Consider the following 13,543-nt stretch of genomic DNA (forward strand, 5'->3'; position numbering starts at 1 on the left):
ATGGGGGCAGGCCAATGAGAAAATCAGACCAGAGAGGCAGGAATTGAAACCATAGAAGATACATGGAACTCTAGTCATGATAGAAGCAAATAATGCAGTCCCTCAACCTCCTTTTCATTTATGCAGGGGCCATGTCTAACTTTGCATCTCAGTAGAGAAGACAATGGGAAAACAGAGACCTGATACCTGTACAATGATGTTTGAAAAGATGGGTGGCAATTATACCTTTCTTTTGAGAACTGAATCAAATCGTCTATCTGCATCCAGATTCTAATCTATTCAACAAATATTTATTAAGTGCTTACTGTGTACAAGGCATTGTGCTTGGTACAATGGTTACAAAAATTTTAAAAATTATGTAGTCTCTCATTTCAAGAAGCTTGTGGACAAACGCAGGAATATGACATGTACACAAATTAGTATGATATTAGTATGATAAAACATTTCTGTTTTATATGGTGGTGTGATAGATCTCCAAAAAGATCTGAGAAGGGCACCAGATCTTCTTCCATTTCGGTTTTATAGGTGAGTTTAGGTTGCACAGTGGATAAAGTACCAGGCCTGACATCATGAAGACTCATCTTTGCGAGTTCAAATCTGGCCTCAGACACTTACTACCTGTGTGACATTGTCCAAGTCACTTCACTCTGTTTGCCTCAGTTTCCTCATCTGTCAACTGAGCTGGAGAAGGAAATGGCAAACAACTCCAGTATATTTGCCAAGAAAACCTCAAACACAAAGAGTCGAACACAACTGAAATGACTCAACAACAAAACTATCCCATTTACGTCACAATTATGATTGTTAATTCTGTATTTCTTCCCATTATATTCTCTCACGCCTTTTCTTCTCTTTCAAAGAAGAAGGGTTATAATTGGAACAATCTGTTTCCACTTGCTAGTTTCTTCTTTCCTTCCCTTGTCCTGACACTTATCACCAGTTTCTATCCTTTCTTTCTTTCTTTCTTGTTCTCACTTTACAATTCTCGTCAGAATTGAACTTCATTTTGAGGACGATTATTTTCTCCCTGTCTTCTCCCTCCATTGCATAATCCTCACTGCCCTTCCTCTGTTCCTGGCTGTTTCTTTATTTAGTTCAAGGTACACACCAAATTTTTTGTATATATGCATTTACCCTTTTTTTTCTGGTTCAGAAAACAGTGAGGTTCACAAGAAGTGTCCTCTCTGAAACCCTTCCACTATGTTTGTATACTCTTCTCAAAATGTATACCACTCCCTTCTTCCTCATTTTTTTCCTAATGCATGTCTTTCCCTTCCTCTTTATTTCATATCTTAAGACCATCAAAACAGAACAAATCCACTCCAAGGCCCTCCATTCATCTTATTAAATATTTTTCTGACCCTATAGAGGCAGCTAGGTGGTATAGTGGATAGAGCACTGGGCCTGGAGGCAGGAAGACTCATCTTTGAGTGATCCAGCCTCAGACACTTACTAGCTGGTGTGAACTTGGACAAGCCACTTCACCCTGTTTGCCTCAGTTTCCTCATCTGTAAAATGAGCTGGAGAAGGAAGTGACAAAACCACTCCAGTATCTTTGCCAAGAAAACCCCAAATGGGGTCATGAAGAATTGGACATAACTGAACAACAACTGACCATTGAAGATAGTAGGATTATGAAGGGACATTTGTGTCTTCTCTCCCTATTAGAATGTAACTACTTCATCATCTTATATCTCCTTCTAATTGCTCAAATGTGGTTTACCTTTCTAGGTTTCTTTTGTGCTTTTGTTGTACCGAGAAATCAGCGAGTTGAGATCCAGGCACAACTTAAGGTGTGGATTTATTACTGCATGGCTGCCAGGGGTATTTACATCCAAATCAAGCAGCCCCCATCAGGGGTCGAGCTAAGGTTTATATAGAAAAGAGCATGGGAAAGAAATGCGAGGAACACTGATGAGGTAATCCAAAGATGCAGGTGTCTTTGGGGCTATGGATGGGAAAGTACAGGTAGTATACAGGACAGGGAGGGGGATGGATCTTTGAAGTCTGGCAAGAGGAAGAGTTCTTGGGCTGGTCAAGGACACCCCTCTCCCTCTGTCTTGATGAGAGAATGCTCTGCAACAAGGGAAAGCTTTCTCACAACACAGGAACTTACTGAGGAATTGGGAGGCTTCCAGAGACATGATCTGAGGGCTGGGGCCTGAGCAGCCCAGCTCTGTGTAGCTGTACCAGGGAGAGAGATAAGGGTCATGCTGAGGCCCATGAATGAATAACTGCTAGGCACAGTGTCCTTGGGCTGGGGAATGGTTGTTAGAGACAGTGTTTCTGAGACTAGGGAGAAATTGGGGCACAAGTACAAGCACAAGCACCCGAGCACCCCATTATTACGGGTCAGAGATCACACAAACCAGACCAGGTGTCCTGGTTTCTGGTATAAATATAATTATCTAAAGCCATTATATTGCAAGCTTTCTTATCCATTTGCATTGGAGGTACAGGCTATGCTGAGCTATGCAAGAGTACATTTCACTATTGTTTAGATTTAGGAGGAAAGAGGTCTGGGGCAAGATTAAGCACCAACTTTAGCTTTCCATGGCTTAAAGGGCCCTACTACCTAAATGGCAAAATAATGTTCTGCGTTACACTTTCATCTCAGAGTTCCTATTTAGTTCTGGTCTTTTCATGAGGAATACTTGAGAGCCTGCTATTCTACTAAGTTCTTTTTTTTTTTCTCATGTAAGATTATACTCAGTTTTTTTTAGGACAAGTTGTTCTTGTTTATATTCCTTTGTCTTTTGTCTTATGAAATATCATATCCCAAGATTTCCTCTTCTTTATAGTAGTAGTGGCTATGTCTTGTATGATCCTGACTGTAGATCCTTGATACTTTGTTTCTGGCTACTTGTAGTATTTTTTATGTCAACTTGTAACCTCTAGATGTTGTCTATGACATTTCTAGAAGTTTTTAGTTTAGAGTTTCTTTCGAGTGAATTCCTCATTTCTCAATAGATACAGAAAGTTGTTTTTTTCTTTTTTTTTTTTAACAAAATACCACACCCATTTCTATTAAAAAAGAAAAAGCACTGGAGTAAAAGATATTTCCTTTAAGGTAACAAAGAAGAGAAGCAACGAGGATGGCAGTTACCAAAACTATTATTACTCATAAGGAGAGGAGCAGAACAGTTGACAACATGGACCAGACTTGGTGTGCAGCCCCCATTGCCCTCCATTTCCTGCACATAGTGGAGTCATTTTGAATGAAGAACCATAAAATAATTTTTACATTATGGTCAAAGACCCAGAGTCCCTCTGGGCTCAAAGTTATATGGAGTTTTAGAGAAAAAGAGCCAAATGGCACTTACACGAGACTGCTCCATTTTAGAAAGGAGAAGAAGTTGGGACCAGTGAAATGATGGTATTTTCTCAATTGCCTAATTAGGAGTGAAGAATGAAAAGGAGGGACACTGAGAAATTAACTTTAAATTTGCTGTCCAGCAAGAAGATGGAATGTTTACATTGTATATGTATGTACAAGGAGGTAATGCCTTGGTATGTATGTGTACAGGAGGTAATGCCCTGGTCTTGGTGGGTCAGGGACTGTACCAGTCAAACCAGTTTTCACAGTGCCCATAAGTTGGGGGAATAGTTTAAAAAAAAGCAGTGACATATTGGAATATTATTTGGGATATTATTATACCGAAAGAAATGGTGAAAGCAATGAATTCAGAGAAACTTGGGAAGACTTCTCTGAATTGATGCAAGTGAACTAATTTATACAATAACTACAATGTTGCAAAGAAAAACAACTTCACAAGTCTTAAGAACTACGTGCAATACAATGACCAATCCTGGCACCAGAGGACTGAAATATGTCACATACCAGCTGACATAAAGGCTCAAGGGACAGAATGAAGCATTCATTTTTAAACATAGACAATATGTGGATTTGTTTGCTTCATTACAAGAGAGATTTTTTTTTTCCTTAATGGAGTAGATTTTGGGAAAAGAGGAATGGTAGTGATAGTGATTTGGGGGAGAAGAAAAGAAAAAAAGAGGACTATTAAAGCATTTTTGGAAGTTTAGAGGAAGACACAGATAAACAAGATAGTTTTTAATCTAGTGTGTTAAATTTATTATATACTTTAAGAGGGGGTACATAATAGATATTCATAGTTTCATATCCAAACCTCTTATATTCTTTCATATTAAATTTTCATGTTTATTGGTATTGGTCAAGTTCAGAATAGAAAAAATTAGATTAAAAGAAACAAATGAATAGAAAGTAGAATATTGTAGGACAAAGGAAAACTATCTATGCAAAGTGTTCTAGGACACTTTAGTTGGGGACAGTTGTTGTTCATTCCTGACTCTTTGTGACCCCATTTAGAGTTTTCTTGGCAAAGATACTGGAGTGGTTTGCCATTTCCTTCTCTAGCTTATTTTACAGATGAGGAACTGAAGCAAACAGAATTAAGTGACTTGCCCAGAGTCATATAGCTAGTAAGTGTCTGAGGCCAGTTTTGAACTCAGGAGGATGAGTCATCCTGACTCCAGACCCAGTGCTCTATCCACTGTGCCACCTCCCTATCCTAGGGAAAGTTACTTTCCCAGAATAGGCTTCTTGTAAGAGGTGGTGATTCTTCTGGCCCTTGAAAGAAGAAGTTGGTCTCAAAAGACAAAAAAGAAAAAATGTATTTCAGGTTTGGGGGTGCTTATACATAAACACACAGAAGTGGGTGACTGTAGAATGAGATAGAGAAATAGCTAGCGGCCCAGTCTGGCTAGAATATAGAATGCAAGAGGCAAGTGGAATAAAATTAGAGACAGGCTATGGAGGACCCAAAAAGTCACACTTGGGAATTTGTAGTTTACCCTATATGCAATGAAAAGTCACAAAACATCTTTGAACAAGGGAGTATCGTGATCAGAAACCTGTGAATTGGAGACATTATTTTGGCAGCTATATGCAGAGGGGAGAGAGAAGGGGCAAGAGGACTATTTAGATGGTTATTTTACAATAATCCAATTGAAAGGTGAAGAGATACTGAATTGATGTAGCAGTGATATGAATGGAAAAAAAAAGATGGATATAAGAGATAATTTGGATGTAGAGTCAGCAAAATTTGGTAACTGTTTGGATGGAGGAGACAGATGATGTGAATTAAAGGGGAAGAATCAGAGATGATGTTGAGGTTTTGAGCCTCGAAGTGGATGGTAGTTCTGTTAACAGAAATAGGTGGTGATGCCCATCAGCTGGGGAATAGCTGAACAAATTGTGGTAGATGATTGTAATGGAATATTACTGTGCTAAAAGAAATAATGAGCAGAATGCTCTCAGAAAAACCTGGAAAGACTTAAATGAATTGATGCAAAGTGAAGTGAGCGGAACCGGAGAACATTGTACACAGTAACAATAATATTGTACAATGAGCAACTGTGAATGACTTAGCTATTTTCAGTAATACAATGATTCAAGACAATTCCAAAGGACTTGTGATGAAAAATGCTAATACCTTCAGAGGAAGAACTGATAGAGTCTGAATGCAGATTGAAGCATGCTGCTTTTCACCTTCTGTATTGTTTTCATGTTTGTTTTTTCCTTTGGGTATATATCTTAAAAAAACAACAACAACAAAACACAGAAATAGGAAAACTGGGAGAAAGAAAAATATATGCTTCCTAAAAACGTTGGTCCCTTGTTTGAGCTAGGGTCCAATTGGGAAATCAGAGGTAATATCATTTTTTTTATGTCATAGTCTAAACAACAAGAAAACTTAAAGAATTGGGTGGTTTTTTTTCACCACAGGCAGGGGAGAGAGTAGTTATCATAAGTCAGAGATAAGTTCAAGTGATAGTTGTGAACTGTTAGTTCAATGATCAAGAAACCCTGAAATATCTATATATTACCCAAATATTTATAGCAGCACTTTTTAGTCCTTTTCAATCAACCATCCAGGTTGTCTTGGGCTGGAAATTTGTTTCACTATGTCTTTTTGTGGATTCTGCTGCTCTAGAATTTGCTTAGAGCCATTTACATGGAGGGCTTGGGGGAGAGCTCAAGCAAATCACGGCTTTTACTCAGCCATCTTGGCTCTGCCCTCAACACTTTTTGTGGTAACAAAAAAGCCATAAACTTGGAAACAAGATTGATACTCATTGATTGAGTAATGGTCGAACAAACTGTGGTAGATTAATGTAACAGAATATTATTGTGCTACAGAAGATAACAAATAAGAGGAATTCAGAGAAACATAGGAAGACTCATGAACTGATGCATAGGGAAATGAGGAAAAACTTCCTGAATTACAAAAAAGAATTACTCTAAAATGTAAATGAAAACAACACTCAAAAGAACCTAAATGCTGTGAAATAACAATAACCAGTCTTAGCTTCAGAGAAGAGACCAGAAAAAGTAACTTTTTTCCTTTTGTTGAAGAGTTTGGGTAATTATGAGTGTGGAATGATACATACCTTGTCAGAAACAGGTTAATTTTTAGTGGGCTTTACGAAACTGCTGCTTTTGTTGTTGTTGTTGTTGTGGACTCACATGGTGGTGGGATCTTATAAAAATATTTTAAAAATGCAAAAAAGCTTATGTAAAAATGTGAAAAATGTAAAAAAAGAAAGAGCCTTAATAAGATTCTAAAATATTTTTTAAAGGCCATGAAATACCAGTGCTTCAAGGCTTGAAAATTCTGTCACCTGTGTTTGAAAGTTGGTGTTCATCCATTGGAAGTTTCTTTGTTCCATATCAAACTATTCGCTGGAAGTTTCCCTGTCCCACAAGTAACTTAACATTTAAAGTCCTTCATAATCTGGCCGTCACCCAGTCTTGTTTCACTTTATTCCCCTTTGCATGGTCTTCATTCCAGACAAGCTTGCCTTCTTACTATTCTCTGTACATGACATTATATTTCCTTCCTTTGTGCCTTTGTACTAGTGGTCCCTATGTCTGGAATGCACCCAACATCCCCTCCCACTTGTTTATTACAGCTTATTTCACCAGAAAGGAGCTAAGTTCCTTGAGGGCAGGGAGTATTTAATTTTTGTCTTTGTAATGTCAGGGCCCATTACAATGGCTGACACAGCAGACTTGTTGACTGATTAATTGATGGATTTGAATCTCTAGCTTCTTGCAAGGCTCAGCTCATGTGCCACCTCCTCCAGGAGGCCTTTTCCCTGTACTCTATCTTCTGAAATTGTTTCATATGTACTTTGTAGATGTTTATTTATGTATGTGATGTATCTTTCTAGATCTTAACTTGGGCGTCTGAGAACCACATTTAACAACCTATATGGACACACAGCTAACCTACATAGGTATATCCACTCCCAACATTGTAGAGGATGGCCCATCAGACTGTGAAGATTCTAGAGGACAGGAATTCTTTTTTTTTTAAGTTTAATTTAATATTTTATTTTCCCCAATTGCACATAAAAACAATTAAAAATATTTTTAATTTTTGAGTGATAAATTCTCTTCCTCCCTCCTCTCTCCCCTTCATTGAGAAGGCAAACAATTTGTTATAGGTTATACACGTGCAGCCATGCAAAACATATTTCCATGTTAGTCATGTTGTAAAAGAAAACACTGACCAAAAAAACCCAAGAAAAATGAGGAAAGTGAAGGAAAAAATATACTTCAATCTGCATTCAGACTCCATTAGTTCTTTCTCTGGAGATGAATAGCATTTTTCATCATGATTTTTTTGGAATTGTCTTGGATCATTGTATTACTGAGAATAGCTAAGGCATTCACAGTTAATCATCATGCAATATTACTGTTACTGTATACAATGTTCTCCTGTTTCAGCTCATTTAACTTTGCATCATTTCATGTAAGTCTTTACAGGTTTTTCTGAAAAGCACCCTGCTTATAATTTCTTATAGCAAAATAGTGTTCCATTAACAATCATATACCACAACTTGTTCAGCCATTCCTCAATTGATAATGGTCCCCTCAATTTCCAATTCTTTGCCACCACTAAAGGAGCTGCTATAAATGTTTTTGTACATATAGGCACATAAAGGTATCCCTTTTGTTTTTCATTAGTTTGTAATATAGATCTAGCAGTGGTATTACTATTTCAAAGGGTATAGACAGTTTTACAGAACTTTGGACATAGTTCCAAATTGCTCTACAGAATCACTGGATCAGTTCACAACTCCAACATGAGTATATTATTGTATCAATTTTCCCACATCCTCTCCAACATTTGTCATTTTTTCTGTCATATCTGATAGGTGTGGGGTGGTAGCTCAGAGTTGTTTTAATTTACATTTCTCTAATCAACAACAATTTAGAGTATTTTTAAAATATCATTAAAGGGGCTTTGATTACTTCATTTGAAAACTGTAACAGGGACTCTTTTTGCCTTTCTTTGTATACCCAGAAATTAGCACTTATCTCTAAAATGGGAATAATACTGGCATCTATCTCTCAGGGTTGTTGCAAGGATCTAAAGAAATAATATTTATTAAGTGCTTCGTAAACCTTAAAATGCTATATTAATGCTACATATTATTATTAAATTGTTCATTTTGATAACATTATCATAGGAGTTACATATTGCCACATAGTGAGTGATTAATTCAATGCTTGTTGACTTACTAATTGGCTCTTTCTGGAGGCGATGAGGAATAGTGTTGAAAATGAAGGTAATACAAAAACAAAATATATCAATAAAACATTTAAAAAAGAGCCTGATATGTGCTGGGACCGACAGGAAAGCATGGAAGGAGTAACACAAGACAATGGCAAATAGCAATTTATCTCATGTAACCTCTCCCCCTGAGAGAGGGCCCTTTTATGACGGTGAAATGCTAATCGCTCCCTAAATGTCCTTGTTCAGTTATGTCTCTGTCACTTAAGAGATCAGTCAGTGTGATCTCTTATTAAGTGTCTACTCCTAAGTGCTAGGCACTCTGCCAAGCAGTGCAGATACGAGAAGAGGCAAAAGACAAACCCAGCCCTTGAGGAGCTCGTGATCTAATGTGGTGGGGGGGGACAACATACAAGCAAATATATAAAGCAAGCTGTATGCAGGGCAAATATGAGATAAATAACAAAAGGAAGGCTCGGGAATTAAGCAGTGTTGGGGAACACTTCCTGTACAAGATGGCATTTTAGTTGGGACTTAAAGAAAATCAGGGAGGTCTGTACAATGTAAGTGTTAATCTCTGTAAGAAGTGCTACTTTTTTTTTCAGAGTTTATTCAGTTTTATTTCCATTCGAAAATTTTATTATGTTCTATGTGCAAATCATGTGATGGAAATTTATTGTGCTGTAAGAAAAGAAGGAATAGATGATTTCCAGAAGACATGGAAAAATTTATATGAACTGTTTCAGAGTGGTGAGCAAAACCAGAACAATATAATCTATAACATCAAAATTTAATAAATAAATACAGATAAATAAAACAGCCAAGATGACAAAACAAGAAAATGATAAATGTTGGAGATGTGGGCAAATTGGAACACTAATGCATTGTTGGTGGAGCTGTGAAATGATCCAACCAATTTGGAACTATGCCCAAAGGGCTATAAAAATGTGCATACCCTTTGACCCAGCAATAGCACTTCTAGGGCTATATCCCAGAGAGATCATACAAATGGGAAAAGGACCCACATGTACAAAAATATTCATAGCAGCTCTTTTTGTGGTGGCAAAGAATTGGAAATTGAGATGATTCCCACCAATTGGGGAATGGCTGAGCAAGCTGTGGAATATGAATGTAGTGGAATACTGTTGTGCTATAAAAAATGATGAGCAAGCTGACTTCAGAAAAACCCGGAAAGACTTGTGTGATCTGATGCTGAGTGAAGTGAGCAGAACCAAGAGGACTTTGTACACAATAACAGCCACATGATGTGATGACTCATATTGATAAACTTAACCCTTCCCAGCAATACAAGGATCTAAGACATCTCCAAAGGCTTTGTGATGGAAAATGCTATCCACATCCAAAGAAAGAACTATGGAGTTTGAATGCAGATCAAAGCATACTATTTGCTATTTTTTTTCCTCTTCTGTTGAGTTTTGTTTCCTCTTTCTGGTGGTTCCTCCTGTTAGTTCTAATTCTTACAACATCACTAATATGAAAATATGTTTAATAGGAATGTATATGTATAGCCTATATTAGATTGTGTGCCATCTTGGGGAGGGTGGTGGGGAGGAAGGGGGAGAAAAATTTTAAATTAAATTAAATTAAAAGCATATGGAAGTGATTGTTGATAAATAAAAATGAATTAATAAAAAAACTTTCTTGCTAAAAAAAATGCTAAGCATCATCTGAACCTTCAGTGAGCAGTAATGTTTTTGCTCATAGAGAGTCTTGCCTTGATGTTGATAGCTGCTCGCTGATCAGGAGGGTGATTGCTGAAGGTTGGAGCAGATGCTTAAAATAAGACAACAATGAAGTTTGTCCCATCAATCGACTCTTCCTTTCACTTGCACACTTAAGTTGCCATCGTAGGATTATTAACTGGCCTAATTTCAATATCGTTGTGTCTCAGGGAATAGGGAGGCCCGAGGAGAGGGAGAGAGACAGGGATGGGTCGATGGAGCAGCCAGAACACACAACATTTATTAAGTTCGCAGTCTTTTTGGGTGCAGTCATGGCACCCCAAAACAATCACAATTGTAACATCAAAGATCAGTGGTCATAGATCGCCATAACAGATACAATAATAGTGAAATAGTTTGAAATATTGTAAGCCAAAATGTGACACAGAGACACAACATGAGCACATGCTGTTGGAAAAATGGCACTGGTAGATTTGTTTGACCCAGGGTTGCTACAAACCTTCGATTTGCAAAAAATGCAAGAGTTGTGAAATGCAATAAAGCAAAGCACAATAAAACAAGGCACGCCTGTACTCTAAGTGCTATGGGGTTCAAGAGAGGGAGAGATCCTTGTGGGCTGAAGCAGTCCAGAAAGCCTTCATGGAAGAGGAGGAATGTGAGCTGGTTGATGTAGTACTTGAGTAGAATGAGAAGAAATTTATTATAAACTAGCTATAACCTAGGGTGGGGATTGTAGATTTTTTTCATTTCTTGTGGGACGATAGAATTGAGGCATGACAGAGGATAGCCTAATTAACCTTTTAAAGTGTGAGAACTAGCCATAGGAATTATGCCTGTGACTTCACTCGTGAAGGAAACTCCCAAGTGAGGAAAAACCATCTTCCAATGCAGATTGACACCTCTGCAACTTAGAATCCTAGAGAATTGCCTAGGCAGTGCATGTCAGAGGCAGGTCTTGAACCCAGGTTTTTCTGGCTTTAAATCCAGTCCTCCATTGGCTATGCCACATTGCCTCTCAAAATATGAGGACCATATCAAAAAAATTTCACAGATGCCCTGCAAGATAGTTGTTCTACTGTGAGTAGCCATTGATTGATGAAATATACAAAGACAAAACAAAACCCTCCTATAAATTCAGTAATGCCCTTACATTTGCATTATGTTAACCATGACTACATTTATATATATTTGAAAACTAGGAACATATTTTTGTGTATTGTGAGGCAATTCTTATTCAGTCTATAAAAAGTATTCTTTCTTATTTACAAGACTGAGCTACTTTGTGATATGGACTCCATGATAACCCTATCCTTCCTACCTACTCTCCCTCCCTCTCACCAGAGGATGTAAGAAGAAGCCCTGGAATAAAGGATGTGAGGAAGTAACCTACACCACCCTTAGTCGCCCTTTGAGTGGTGAATACCAGAACCCTGATTCCTGTGGCCACATCCTTGGATTGGAGGTTGTGAGCTGACGTACAGGTAAGAACCAGAGAGACAACCGAAGCACGGAGAAGCTGAGCAGAGGGAGTGATCCAACATTCAGAATTCCATTCGAATGGTTTCACAGTCTGCTGAAGGAGCCTGGTTAGATCAGAAGGGAACTCCCAGAAGCCTTTCTTCAAAATCACATCCAGAGGATCTGAAGGAGAACCACAGACCTCTGGAAAGTGTAGAGGAGAGCCAGGCCAGGATGTATGCGTTCTCACTAGAAGGGAGCATCTGAGGACAGGACCACTGAACTGATGTATGGATCCAAGGAGAGGCAATTGGCTGCAAGAAGATGTAGGGGCCAATAGGATGGAAGAAGATTCACATTTGATCTCAGATTGTGAGCCACTTTGAGACTTCACCCCAAAGAGAGTGGATGTCTCTTACAGTATGCTCAAAAATGCAGAGTGAGGAATGTGTCTAGTACTCAGATTGATACTGTCATGAGCTGGCGTGTGGAATAAACTGGAAGTGGAGAATCACCATCAGATGAATAAAAGGGTAGAAGCTTTGCTGATAGTCTTGGGAGTGTGTGTGTGTGCGTGCGTGTGTGTGTGTGTGTGTGTGAGAAATTTGGGGCTTGAAATCTCTACTGTTTCTCCTATCTTCCTGCTTCTTAGTCTCTTGAACTCGATATGCCAGATAATCTCTGGTTCCTGGCTTGCCCTTATCTCTGATTTATTTGAATCTTTCTCTAGAAGCAGCTTTTCCTGTGGGCTTGATGGTTTCCTTACTAATCAACATCTCCTAAACAACTATTAAACAACTCTCCTAAAAGGTATTTTAAGAGGTACTAGATGGCTCAGTGGATAGCATGCTAGGCCTGGAGTTAAGAAGACCTGAATTCAAATATGACCTCAGGCACTTGATAGCTATGTGACCCCAAGCAAGTCACCCAACCTCTGTTTTCCATATTCCACTGAAGGAGGAAATGGCCAACCACTCCAGTATCTTTGCCAAGGAAACACCATGGACAGTAGTTCTACAGAGTCATGAAGAGTCAGACACAAGAAGAAGTATTTTAGGATGGAGGTCAAATGAACTGCTACAAACACGGCCAGAGGTGGTGGTATGGAATTATCATTATGAAAAGTGATTTACTGAATTATATAACAGCTAACATTTTTATAGCACTTACTATGTGCCAGGCACCATGCTAAGTACTTTACTGTGATTATCTCATTTGATCCTCACAACAACCCTGCAGATTAGATGCTGTTATTCTCCCCATTTTACAGATGAGCAAACTGAGGTTAAATGACTTGCCCAGGGTCTCACAGATAGTAAATGTCTGCAGCCAGATTTGAATGTAGGTCTTCCTGGCTCCAGTCCCTTAACTCTATCCACTATACCACCAACTGCCTGCTCCAAGGGACAAGTAAAGATTGTACGTTTCAGAAGAATGGCTGATCTGAATTTGGTAGAGGGAGTTTCCTCACTTGGAGTTCCCTTGACCAATGAGATTAAAAGTCTGGGAAAAAAAAGAGAAAAATGAATACATCTGGTCTATGTAATACAGTACAATGCATGGGTGTGGGTTTTGAGCCAAGGGTGATGACTAATTAGACCTTTCTTCTTCTGAAAGCCACAAACACCTTCTTCCTTATGCTTTCAGACAAAGGCAGTTCCTTAAATATATAACCAAATGGGATTTCATTTTTATACATCAGTAAGAATTTGCATATGAGTAAATTCACAATTCACAAGACATACACACTAATAGAATCACAGGATTTTAGGATGACTTTCGAGGCATGTAACAAGAACACCTGACACTTATATCACA

Source organism: Phascolarctos cinereus, unplaced genomic scaffold, assembly GCF_003287225.1.
Source record: "Phascolarctos cinereus isolate Bilbo 61053 unplaced genomic scaffold, phaCin_HiC Scaffold_4;HRSCAF=312, whole genome shotgun sequence".
NCBI classification, from domain to species: Eukaryota; Metazoa; Chordata; class Mammalia; order Diprotodontia; family Phascolarctidae; genus Phascolarctos; species Phascolarctos cinereus.